The sequence below is a fragment of the Filicampus tigris genome, chromosome 4 (assembly GCF_054856515.1).
Source record: "Filicampus tigris isolate MCC_2025a chromosome 4, RoL_Ftig_1.0, whole genome shotgun sequence".
Classification (NCBI taxonomy): domain Eukaryota; kingdom Metazoa; phylum Chordata; class Actinopteri; order Syngnathiformes; family Syngnathidae; genus Filicampus; species Filicampus tigris.
The window spans coordinates 18,215,001-18,228,353 of NC_141220.1; the positions used below are offsets into that span (position 1 = coordinate 18,215,001).

The 13,353-nt window shown below is 38.9% G+C and overlaps 1 protein-coding gene across 11 annotated transcripts in view; it reads right to left on the minus strand.

Annotated features, from left to right (window-relative positions):
- The window catches only part of megf11 (multiple EGF-like-domains 11), a 108,764-nt gene that overhangs the window by 93,450 nt on the left and 1,961 nt on the right, over positions 1-13,353 (minus strand). The gene's annotated exons all lie outside the window — the stretch shown is intronic.

Consider the following 13,353-nt stretch of genomic DNA (forward strand, 5'->3'; position numbering starts at 1 on the left):
ACTCACTTGACTGTATAAATGCCCCGACACGCTGGACCACATTTACTTCCGCAAACACAACGTCGGGTGTGACGTCGTCTCTTCTTCTGCGCATGCGGGCCGTTTTGACGACGCATGTGTTCATACCGAGGTCGCATTTATAATGTTATATGAACGCTAACACAAAAAAAAACGGATGTTTTAAAAAAATCAGAATTGAGCATTAAGACCTGCGGTGTGAACCTAGCCTATAAGGCGAAATAACTGACCAGGATTCTACCTTTGGCCACAATGCAACGTGAGACACTAGACATTTTAAAGGAAAAAGTCTGCATGGCTGTAGCTCAACTTCCCATATAGCTGATGTCATGTTGTTATTCTTTAGACCTGGAACAAATTGGGATTGACTCAACAGCATCTCTGCTGGTAGCATCCAAGTAGTGCAATCCATTTGGATGGACAGATTAAACAGCATCAGTCGATCAACAGTCAATTAAGTCCACCATTAGTTGTTACAGTCAATGGTGGAAATGGACCAAAGGCTGCCGTTGACATTGTGGTTAGCTTCTAAACATTCAATTTTTTCCATCTATGATAGTTTCTTTCACTCAGACAGCCTTCTAATCATTACCAGACCTAATATAATCCAACTTCAACTTTAAAGTCATTCATTATGTGCAATTTGGAGGTCGCTGAGAGAAGATTCCACTGCCTGCCATCAATAAGCGGCCTAATGAAAGTGCCATAAGACAACAGCACAACTTTCCTGACAGGGAGTCCCACTCGGAGGCCGAGGCTCCCGGGAAAGTGCTGCGCGTCGTTTAACAGGAGCTTAATTCTGGCCACATGGTTTATTCATGCGGCGAGCGCAGATATCACGACTCTCATAAATCACACAGCGCGGTGTTGCTGGACATTGGCGCGAGCCGAGGCAGGGCTCACTAATCTCAACACCATCTTTCATGTGAATAACCTTGCCTCACTGCAGGGCAGGCCAACACAGCGCATTGGAGGGAGCCGGTCCTCATTTATTTTCCTTTCTTTCACTGCAAAGGCTTCGTGAGGGGACAAACACCGTCCTGTTCACTCTCAGGCAGTCGTGGCTCAACTCCCAACCATGGTAAGGTTTTCTTGAGAGGAAATGATGTATCCTCCTCTTACCGTTTGCTTTGTGAATGCGGTATCAGCCTCATGATGGATGAAAGCAGAGAAGTGGTCAAGACATCTGATCCGAAGTGGATCAAAGTACAAGCACAAAATATACTATTACGCATGAATACAAATAAACACCACTATCAAATATAGAGCCGGTTTAAAATTGAGCAGAGAGATAATGAATCCTTCCGTAGCACAAGTTGGCTTCCAAAAAATGGAAAGACTTCCTGGGGGCCCCAAGCATGTTGGGGGGCCTGCGGGAACCCAGCTAGTCGATACATGTAATGTTATTCACCAGATTTTTTGTATCTAACAGTGTGTTATCTGTAAAATAACAACACGCACTGGCTTTGACGTCAGATTTTTTTCCACTTGCTCACAGTTGCTCTTCTGCCTTCTCTCCATGTCATGCACACAACCATGGCAGACGACAAGGTGCTCTAAAGCGGCCACGCCAGCTTGAATCCCCGCTCTGAACGCTGGCTGTCAATTCGGACTTAAAAAAAATATATATATGGTCTCATCTTCTAGTTTTCTGCATGATGTACGCGCACTCACAGCTGACAACAAGGCACTCTAAAGCTGCAACATCAGTCTGCACTAGCTAGTTATTCACCACATTTTTTGTGTTACATGTTATTGATTAAATATATATACACATGGGTTGTCACGTCAAGTATTTATTCCTCCCTCACTCAGAGTTGATCTTCTGCCTTCTCTCCCAGTACGCACGCTGGCTGTCAAGTCCGACTTAAAAAAAAAATAAAAATAAAAAACACTCCTCTTCTTCTTCTCTGCATGCGAGCGCACATTCCTAGAGGACAACAAGGCACTCTAAAGCTGCCACGTCAGTCTACACTAGTTAATTTAACCATGTGGCAGTTATGAAAATGTGATCTTTTGCGACAGTTGGAGGAATGGAGGCTAACCTACTGACAGATTTGCAGAAATAGGCAGACAACAAATTTCCTTGGATGTATGTTTAATTTCACACTTGATGGGTGGGCAGGGACTCAAATCCTAACTATTTGTATACTACAGCCAGTTACAATGTAGACTTCCCATAATATGTTCCTTTTAAAAAATTCTCTAAGTGTTCAGTAGTTTGTTCCGTAGCCCAAGCCACAGCCTCACTAAGGTTGTTTTTTTTTAGCAACTCTGCACACAAACTAATCGACAGATAAATGAAGACTTGACAAAAAAAACAAAAAAAAAAGGGAAAAAAATGACATTATGTTTTTTGCTTGGCGGAGGTAATATGAAACTTCAGGTATCCCACCGACAGTTCTATGTGTTTTGCAGGCCTTACCAGGTCCCCTACTGTATCTATTTCCCACTCAGGAAAAACAAATATCCAGGAGTATTTCAAGCAGAATGCATTTCTGACTGGTTCAAAGAGCAACCCACACAAAAAAAAACACAAACACAAAAAAAACCCATATGCCTTCTATATAACACTTGAACCACCTTCATCTGCTGTATGACAAAGAGAAGGTGGAGGACAAGGAGACAGTGAACAGGCGAGTAGTGACACACTCCCACAATGAGATGCTGAAACAACAGTGCGGCTGTCAGGGCAATTTTACACACCAATGCTTTCACACCTCAGCCACACAGCCTTCAAACTCTGAACCTTGCGTCTTCTTCTGCGCGTCTTCATTTATTTTGTGTCAGTGTCCAAGATGTGAGACGCAAGGCGGTGAGAAACTCGAGCCAAATGTCGCCGGCTAAGCGGTGTGTGAAGAAGACAGTGGAGGAGAAAGAAAAAGCTCCATGGGTGCACGCATCAGTGCGTTAGGTGCACGTGAAAACCATTCAGACCTCAAATCGAGAACGTAGTTTTGTTTTTGAGTTGTGAAAATACGAGAAAATAAAAGGATAATTTTACAACACACTTCCACATTAGTCAATGAATAAATCAGAGGCTGGGTTAGTTAATTTTACATTGGAAACATCTCACACTACACTACCAAACAAAAATGCCACAAAATGTATAGAGTGGATATAAAAAGTTTCCATCAAGGTCTTGCAATATTTTTGCCCATATCTAATTAAAGTGACTTTTACTTAATGTGAGAGAACTACATACTGCACATCATGCTTTATTTCCCTGCTATTGTACAACGCACATCGACCTTTTAGAAAAGTGGTCAATATGTGAAAGAGGAATGGCTTGGCATGGTCATTGAATCTAAAAATATTCTCCATTGGAACATATCACATAGCCAGAGTGGTGAAATGAAAGTTAAATCAGATAGATTAGCATTAAAGTTCTGGGTCCAATTTTGCCACTGTGACCTTTTAAATGTCCTCCAGTCCACTTGAACAAAATACGCCTACTTAGCCAGAATATATTTTAAAAATGAGCAAAAGATAAGAGCTCAATTTAACTCTGTTCAGACTGCATGCATGGTCAGTCACTGACATGACAGACCTAACATTAAAAACGTACTTTTATACTCCGAACAATTCATAGAATTCAACTCTAATAATATCCAATACTCTGACTTTTCAAAGATAAATTTAATTGACACAGTCGGGCAGGTATTCATTTAACAAGTTTTGTTATTGCCGTGGCACGTCGCAGTGGTGTCAAACAATGCTGAGAGCTGTTATATTTTTGTCACCTGAACAAAAATATAAACGCAACATCTGCTATGTGCACAAAAGACCTATTTCTCTCAAATATTGTTCACAAAGTGTGCATTTCTCCTTTGCCGAGATATTTCATCCACATCATAGGTGCCATTTGAAGATGCTGATTATTGCACATGTGTGCCTTAGGCTACCCACAATAAAATTACACTTTAAAATTGTGCACTTTTACTGAAATCTTTTGGAGACAGTTTATGGTGCAGATTAACATTTAATTCACAGGCAACGGCTCTGGTGGACGTTCCGGCAGTCAGCATGCCGATTACACGTTCCCTAAAAACTTAAGACATCTCCACATTTTAGAGTGGCCTTTTATTATATAGGTAGCCACAGCAATAATTACGCTGTCTGATTAGCTTCTTGATATGCCACGCCTGTGAGGTGGATGGATAATCCCGGCAAAGGGAGAGTGAGAAGAACTGTGAACAATAATTGAGAGAGATAAGCCTTTTTTTGTACAAGGAAAAATTCTTAGCTCTTTGTGTTCAGATCATGAAAGACAGACAGAAAAACAAAAGGGTTGTGTTATATTTTTGTTCAGTGCAGCCATGTGAGATAGCTATAATATTAGAAACAGTCTGGTTTTTGCAAAACGATGTAAAACTTAAAGAGCTGCTCTCTCGGGATAGTTTCAAAATGTTTTGAAATGAACAAGAGGGAAGAACACATCCATTAGAGTTTTTTTGCGGCGTGTTGATTATATTTTTGTAAAATGTTGTTGTCAGGCAGATTAATATGTAATAGATGTACTGTAGTTGGCTGTCACTCCTGTACACAAACCTATAATCTTAATTTGTCAAAAGAAGGAAAACAAAATATATAAGAGTAATAAATAAGTCTAGTTAAAGAGGAAGTCAACCCAAACATGTTTTTTTCCCAGAATGTGTTCTATGCAGGCACACTAGTTGAAATACAGCATTCTGATTAATATTGCGTTTGTGGGATATAAATTAAGCATCAAAATACACCCACTTTTAGCTATCTCAGGGGGAGGCCATTTTGTCACTTCTGTCGACTGAAGATGACATCAAAGTTGCTCAGGGCTCAGATAACGACCAATCATGGCTCACCTGTTTTCTGAAGTTGAGCTAGGATTGGTCGACAGAAGTGACAAAATGGCCGCTCCCTGAACTAGCTAAAAACGGGTGGATTTCTCTCATATTAATCAGAATGCCGTGTTTAGACTAGTGGGCCTGCATAGAACACATTATGGAAATAAATATGTTTGGGTTGACTTCCGCTTTAAGTAAAACAGAGATTAAGAGAATTTATAACATAGCTTTTTGTACTTGGATTTTACAATGTTTTATTATCTTTTTGTTAGGAGCCAATGTAGGAAATTAGCAAACTGGATGTATGACTTGTATAATAGAGTCTTGCATTCTCCCACACATTTCCCGGCACGTGTTTGTGAGTCTTTGTTATGGTGCAGTAAAACCAAGGTTGAACTTTTGGGCCACAATTCCAAAAGGTACCTTTGATGCAAACAGAACACATCACATCACAAAAAGAACAAACAAACACAAACATCACACTGAGTCACTGACAGTGAAGCATGGTGGTGGCAGCGTTATGCTTTGGGGTCGTTTTTCATCAGTTGGAAGTAGAGCCTTAGACAAGGTGGACGGAATTATGAACAGTTTCCAATACCTGTCGGTTTTATACCCCCCAAAAACCATGCTTCTGATAGAAAGGAAAAGGCAACTAGAACATCTGAACTCATTTGGGGTTAATCAAACGGCGACAGGGCTGTGCTGATTCCCATTTAACATGAGGTTGAATGTGATGTGGTTCTGAACACAGCCACATACACGGTTACAAAAGGGTGTGCACACAACAACATTATCTTAGTTGTTTAATTTTGCATCCCCTCTCCAAAACATTAAAAAAAATACTTGTACAGGTTATAGGTCATATTAATGGTGGAATTATTTTTCTAAATAATTTATCTTGGTCCCATTACAAAAGCCTGGCATTTGAACAGGGCTGTGTAGACTTTTTAGCAACTGTATTTAACAGAAACTAGTAAAAAAATTCTTTTTTTTAAAATTCAAAACAACAACATTTGTGAAACAAAATGCTGTAGATAAAAGGGAAAGTTTGATCATGTAAGCTTTAAAAAAGAAGACCAAGATTAAACAGAAGTCCATAAATGGAGACTACATCCGACTTGTACAGATCTTTGCGGTCTATTCCAAGACGCTTTCCCCCCAACGCACCATTATGGGTTAGAGACAATGATCTTTTGCTGGCTCCACCATGTCCTGACCTGCTGCGAGTCCACCAGCGTTGCCAGCGTGGGGCCAAAGGAGATGCGACGCACGGTTGTGCTGCTGTATTATTCAAGAGGCGCCCCTGTCGAGTGGGCAGTTATTCAGCATCCAAATCCCAGATGTGGTTTAACGTGTGCTCCCTTCACCATTCTGACAACTGCCCATTGATCACGCACAAGGTAGACGGGTGCTGAATAAGCACATGCAGGAGCTTTGTGTTATTGGGTTAAAAGTGCCTCGATGATAGGAGGGAAATCCATCAATAGACTTTGGAAATGGGCCAGAGTTGACTTGCTGGCACTGATTGAAGAGGCGAGGCTCAGCGTGCGGCCGAGATGCACTGAAACGGTGCAACATGTCAAATATAAGGCAGCAGTGCGACTGCATGTACTGTATGGAAGGAAGCAATTCCCTTCTTAGTCATATCCAAAGAAATCCTGTGAGTACACAGAGATCGCACATGATAAGATAACAGTCGAGTATGCAAATTTCTGCCTTGTTGGTATGTGTTTATCAAGATATTGGTGTTTGATAAAGATGCTGTAGTGCTCTAGACATGCAATGTATCTTACTGAGAGCTGTGTCTAATAGGGCCCACCCAAAATGTTTTTTTTAGGCTAAATCTGACACTTGGCAGCATAAAAGTCAGATAACTGATTAATCAACTGACTCATTTAAAATTCATATAATGAATACAATACCTTCTTTTTGGTCCCTGAATGTTTACAACAATAAAAGGTATGAATTAGAAGCAGAACATTTGACTGTTTTAGAAAACTTTGACCTATAAGTAGTTGCTTAACTTCACAACAGAGAGAAAAATAAGCAAAAATTGGCATATTTTTGCTGATTTTTTTTTGGGGGGGGGGGGTTTTGAATGTCATTATCTTTGTCTTTTGTTTTAATGTGGTAACCTGAAAACAAGAAATTAAAAAATAAAAATTGGCCAGTTTTTGCCAATTTAAAAATAAATAGTGCTGTCAAGAGATTAAAAAAATAAGGTTATGATTAATTAAAGCAGCACTGGGCAAGAAATCGACCATAATAAAAACTTTTCACAACTCTTTTGATGAAACATTGACTTACAAGTACAGTAGTTGAATGGGACTTCATGCCCTGAGGAGCTCTGTATCGTTTTTACAGGCACAAAGCAAATTTGAGGAGGATGGGATCAACCCTGGCACACAAAAAAATACAAATGTCCTGAATTGCTTTACGGCATACTCACTTCCCCCTTTTGCTATAAGGACAACTCAGGATTTCACGACACTACGCGCTGGCACGCATGGGAAATGTGGTTGATTTTTGTCATATTCAAATACATTTATAAATGTTATTGTAAAAGATAATATCAGCCATTTAAATCTGCCGGTTGATTAATAAGTCAAGTCAGCCGTTACGCCGCCACACGCTGCGGGAAACAACTTTAAAAATAAAAACATACCTAGGTATTGATGTCCATATATTATTGGTAAGGTTTATTTGGACCTTTTTGGCCTTTTTACCGCGTTGGTGGCGTGTTACTGTCATGTATATAGCATTGACAATTGTTGCTGTGGTTAGCTTGACTTCTTGGGTGCACACGTAAATAAGAGGGTACTCGAGGCAGAAAAAAATGCCTTGAGCTAATTTTGGAATCGAGGTACCCGAATTACTCAAGGACTTGTTTAAGCCCTCATAATTTATGCATTATAACTCATCATTAAATCCTTATAATCACTGTGAATAATATTATACATCCAACCTTGTTGCTCCATATGTCTCTGGTGTATAGGTATTTACTTAATATCCGTCTATCTTTCTTTCAGACAAGGTCAATCAAAATTGATTATTATCTTTTCTTTCCTTCTTGTGTAACGGCGGTCGATGTTTAAAGTAGCACAGTATATAAAAACAATGTTCTCATGATGTCCCTTTACGCAGAAACCAGAGTCCAAATATGGCCCAGCAACAGGACTCGTCTTCTGCCTAGCACATTGAGGACCATTCAGCAAGCTACTAAATGACTCTACATGACATAAAATGTGAAGTCTAATTACAGTGTCAGATAGAGTTGCGAAACGCGTCGCGATCACCTGACTCGAGTGGTTCACGCTCAGGTCAGCTTTGCATGTTAATTAAACCTATCATCAGATGAGCCTTAAAACTTCATCAAGCCCGTTCCTATAGTTCATCTTCACCTTTCAAGCCTCTCTGTCTTTTGTTAGCATGCCTGATAAATTATTCAATATTCATTAAATAATGTTTGATGAAAAGGGAACAGGGGCAAGACGTTAATGCAAATTTATGACTTTGACGAATCTTCATCGCTGTAGGGTGATGGGAAAAGATATCATTGTTTAGCAGGGACTACTTAGCGCATTGTTAGGCGTCTTGTTAACCTTTTTATGTTGTCAAATAACATTAAGAAGTCAGTGTGTCTTAGTTATACTTCACAGTATTATAACCGCATCTAATAAGCTCCGATACAGGGGATGAAAAGTTTGGCCTTTACAAAGATAATTTAAGATCAATTTGAATTGACTCTGTCACATAGTCATTACCTTAATACGATTTACTTAGTGTGGTTGTAGTTTGCAGTGCATCATACTGAACTGCCTCTAATATTTTGGAATTCTCGTGTGGCTAATCAAAATATTAGACACAGTATGATGCACGTACAAGTACAATACAGTGAAACCTTCAAAGTTGTCCCAAATTTGCAAAGAATACACTTATGAATTCAAGGACTACCTATTAAACTACTATATTTAAATGGTCAGTAGTTATGTTTTATTTTAGTGTTAGTCCTACTACACTACTGCATTATAATAGTGGTTATTCTGGTTGTACTTGAGACCTAGCTATTTTTCTAATTGTTACTTGGTCTCAAAAATTAAAAAAAAAAAAAAGATTAGTTTCACCTTGGTTTCAGATCGGAAGAAATGTATTTAGCATTAAAAAATATAGAAATGGAAGTCAAACAGTGGAACATATTGCTGTAGTATTTTTTTAATGTATTGTTCTCTTGTTGATTAAATACCTCTCAACTGTCAATCAACCTCATTGGTCATTGTGTCTCATGAATTGAATCATTTCAAAAGATGGGAAATGAGAAGTGCATAAACTTCTTGCGCCACATGCCACTTGTATAAAAATGGCAGGATGCAAGGGTCACTCTGATACTCTTCCCCTTTTGTTTATCAAAAATGCTAACATACCATTAGCTCGTAATACCCGCCGGCAGTGTTTACCGGTAATTGTGTTTCTCGAACATGACGCAGCAGGGACAACAAAAACGAGCTACGGCCTGCAAACTGTCCCCTGACCGGACCAGACCCCGGTTGAAATGATTAAATTAGCCAAGTGGATTACATTTTCTAACTCCACTATAATTAGTGATAAAAGCCTTTTTGTCTCCTCTGCAGATGTGCAAGCAGGAGGTAACTGGGCATAGAAATCCTGATAATGATGGAGAGAGAATTTTTGCTGTCTAAGGCCTAACGATGAATGATAGCCTTATCGACAAAGCACAACACATCCCAAACGCGCACGCGGAGGCTTTTCGACATCTCGTGCTGGAAAATAGATGTAACGTGGGTTCTTTGACTGGAAGTGACAGTGAAGAAGCTTCGCAGCAGCAAAGTCAGGTGGACGCTTACATGTGCAAAAAAGTCACAGGTTTCCCGCAAGGGACATACATGACTGTCTTTAAACAAGAGAGAAACTAATGAGTTCATTCATCAGTGCACAGCAAGGATCAGTGCAGACATCCCTCCCCTGCAGGGGGGCTGCACCTTGGGAAAATTGGATTAAAACGGCGCCACACCGGAGTTTCCGTATCTCCAAAATCAGCCTGCGTTCGCCGTTTGTGCTCCTCGCTTGCATATCGGAGCGAGGCAATCTATCTGTTTCTCCGCAGAGTGCCGGCTGACCAACATGACCGTCGGCAATTGTCCAATTATTAATTAAATGCTCGCAAAGCGTAATCAGATGCAGACGCAGTCAGACCTGTGAGACAGCTAACGAAGCTGAATTTAAATTGCTGATGTCGGACAATATCTGTTCCATGCAGCTCAATCACGTGGCACTTGAACAATCTATCATCATTTTGCACTTTGACTGCGGTTAATAAAACATTGTAGTGCACAACATGTACGATATTTTTAATCAGTAAGGGAAGATATCTTAAGTCTCAGCAATGTGGCCTATATAGACGTTCCAGTTCACCAACCAGGCATAACGTTATGACCACCTGCACACTATAATGACGTCAAATGTCAAATATTCTGTCTTCACAAAGTTAAGAAGACTCCGTTTGGATTGTGGTATGCATTTAACCATATGTGCATTATTGTGGTTGCACTGTACTGCATCACACTGTTGTTTCCTTTGCGATCCTAATTTTGTAAGAGTCTCTCATGTAACTAAATGAGGTGATGGGGGAATTAGCTTCAATTATGCTTCAATTAAAAAGTATCATACATAAAAGTTCAAAACTGTAACTAAATTCCATTTTAAAAACGTAAAGATTAAATGCAAATTTATTGCACTACAAAGTTAAACACAACTGAACTGTACTTGGGCCGTGATTCGCGTAAGAGGAGAGCTGCAATCCACACTTTGCCAATTACTGTATTAGAGCCCTCTCTAATGCAGTGTTTCTCAACCTTTATTGAGCCAAAGCACATATTTCACATCGGAAAAAATCTCCCAGCACACCACTTAGCAAAACGATTCACAAAAAGTGGCTATACAGGGTCATTATGTACCGTCTGTCATCTGTTGGAAGAAATTGTTATTGTTTTACCTCTTATTATACGTGGTCGGCATAAATAAATTAACAAAACAGTTGTTGTTTTTTTAATTAGGAAATATATATTTGTTGTCAAAATTACTGACATTGGATAATTTCACGCGGCACACCTGATGATCTCTCACGGCAGACTAAAGTGCCATGGCATACTGGTTGAAAATCACTGCTCTAATGCAACTCAGCCAATGTGAACAAAACAACAATACTCGAGCATGATCTTTGTAAAGGCAGAATATTTGCTAGACGCTGTCATTAGTGTGCCGTGAGAGATAAGCATGTGTGCTATGGGAAAATTATCCCATTCCACTAAGAAAAAAAATAATTTTTTATATACTACAAATGTATTTTTGCTCATCCATCTATGCCAGAGACTTACAGTAACCAATGAACAATTAAATATTAGTGTATATCAGCTTTGTGCTCAACTAAATAGGAACAGAGCTTGCAGAGTAAGTAAATTTGAGAGTAAACAGAGATGAGATCGTCATTATTTTATCAAATTTTTGTGACTGTTTGGTGGTATGAGACTTATGTAATGTATAATATGTGCCTTGGCTGCATAAAGGTTGGGAAAGACTTAAGTGTTAAATGTCACTGTCATGGAAGTAGTCATTAGGACCCGACCAATTTGGCAGATTTAATTGGCCAATGCTTGTTATTTGAAAATCAGCAAAAATCAATTAATTTTTTTTGGGCTGATTTTTTTTTTTTTAACCCATTGTGTGTTCTTATATACTTGCCCAATTAAGATGATTCTGATTCTTATTCTGATTACAACATAAAACAAGGATGACATTCAAACATGAAACACAAAATTTGAGCAAAAAAGTGTCCAACTTTTGCCAATTTCTTTTCTCTCTGTTGTAAAGTTAACAAGACAAATACTAAAGGACAAAGTAATGTAAAACACTTAAATGTACTGCCTGTAATTCAGGACAATATTTTTTTATTTTATTAATGATATATATATATATATATATATACATATATTATTAAATTAATTGGTTGTTTAATCAAAACTCTGAATTCTATCCTGCCAAATATCGCAATTGGCCTAAAAAAAAAAGTCCATAACGGACGGGCCCAACTTTGTATATTGTACACAACAGAAGAGAGGCTACATGCTGTCTTTTCAGACGCTCGTCACAAACATGTAAATACCACCGATTTCACAAGTAAAGCAAAGTACAGGGCCCACCGCAATGTATTTCATTAACCTCTCTTAATGCAGTTGTTATGGCTCCAGGGTGTTTGCCCAACGTTCAATGTGCTTTTTTTGCAGTAATAATAAGAGCTATCAGTCAGCGCAGGGCGAAAACAGCTTAATTCGCGGAATAAAGGTCATTGGAACTGTTGCTTTTGACAGACTAGAACAAAACAGAGCGCAAAACAACCAAGTTCAAGTCTGCTTTCAATTACAACAATATATGTTGAGGTATCACATGTCATTTCAAAAACTGGGCTCATAAAGCTGAGTTCTCTAAAATGAGTTGGCCTTGCACACTTGAGACTTTGCATCATTAGTGCACACTGCACAGCACACGACAACATCACCAGATAATCACACTAACAAAATGCCACACTAGTGTATTCTTAATTAATAGATAGTGAGCATGCATGGGTCCAAATGAGCACATACAAGAATTAAAAGTTTAAGTGGCCATGTGTTTTTGTCTAAATTCAACCGCTGTTAAACTATCACATTAACACAAATATTTTCCATTATTTCTAAACGACACTGAGAATATGAACATACAACAAGGAGCAGCGAAAGCAAAGCGTCCTTGGTAAAATGTCAAGCCTCCAAAGTCTCAGGCGTCCACTCATCAGCACAAGTTTCACGTATTGATTAAAGTAAATGTAGGATTTCCAGTGGATGGGTTTTACTGGACTGTAAAGCACAAACACAAAAAGTTTGCACGGCTTAGTTTGCCCTTGAAGGATCCACTTAATGATAGCTTGTTCTTCTTGTTCGGCATGTCCACACACACACACACACACACACACACCCACACACACACCTAGACTCACACACACACACCTGAGGGAAATGTCCTGTTCTCATTAAAGCAGTTTCTCAGAAAACTGCAACACCACCAAAATTATTACTGTTAAAAAAAAATAAATAAAAAATAAGAATATTGCTGGACAAAATGTGCATCCAATTGAACATTGCTTATTAAATAAATGCATAACAGTGACAACTTGAAGTGTTTGGGATTATTTTTAAATTTGTCTAAATATTTGCATGCATACATCTTTTTTTGAATTGGATGAAACGGTTTTGTGATTTGAATTGGTATTTGTTTTTCCTCTGATATAGGCTAAATGAGAACTGTCGAGTTTAAAATGTATAACCAAGCAAAGATTTCATGAAATAATGTTAATTAATTTTCCAAGCACTGATGCATTTCAAATAATCCAAACATGCACTCATGTAAATATAATTCACTTATGATTAATGGCTTTGGGGAAGCCATGCAGTCAGAGCTGTGG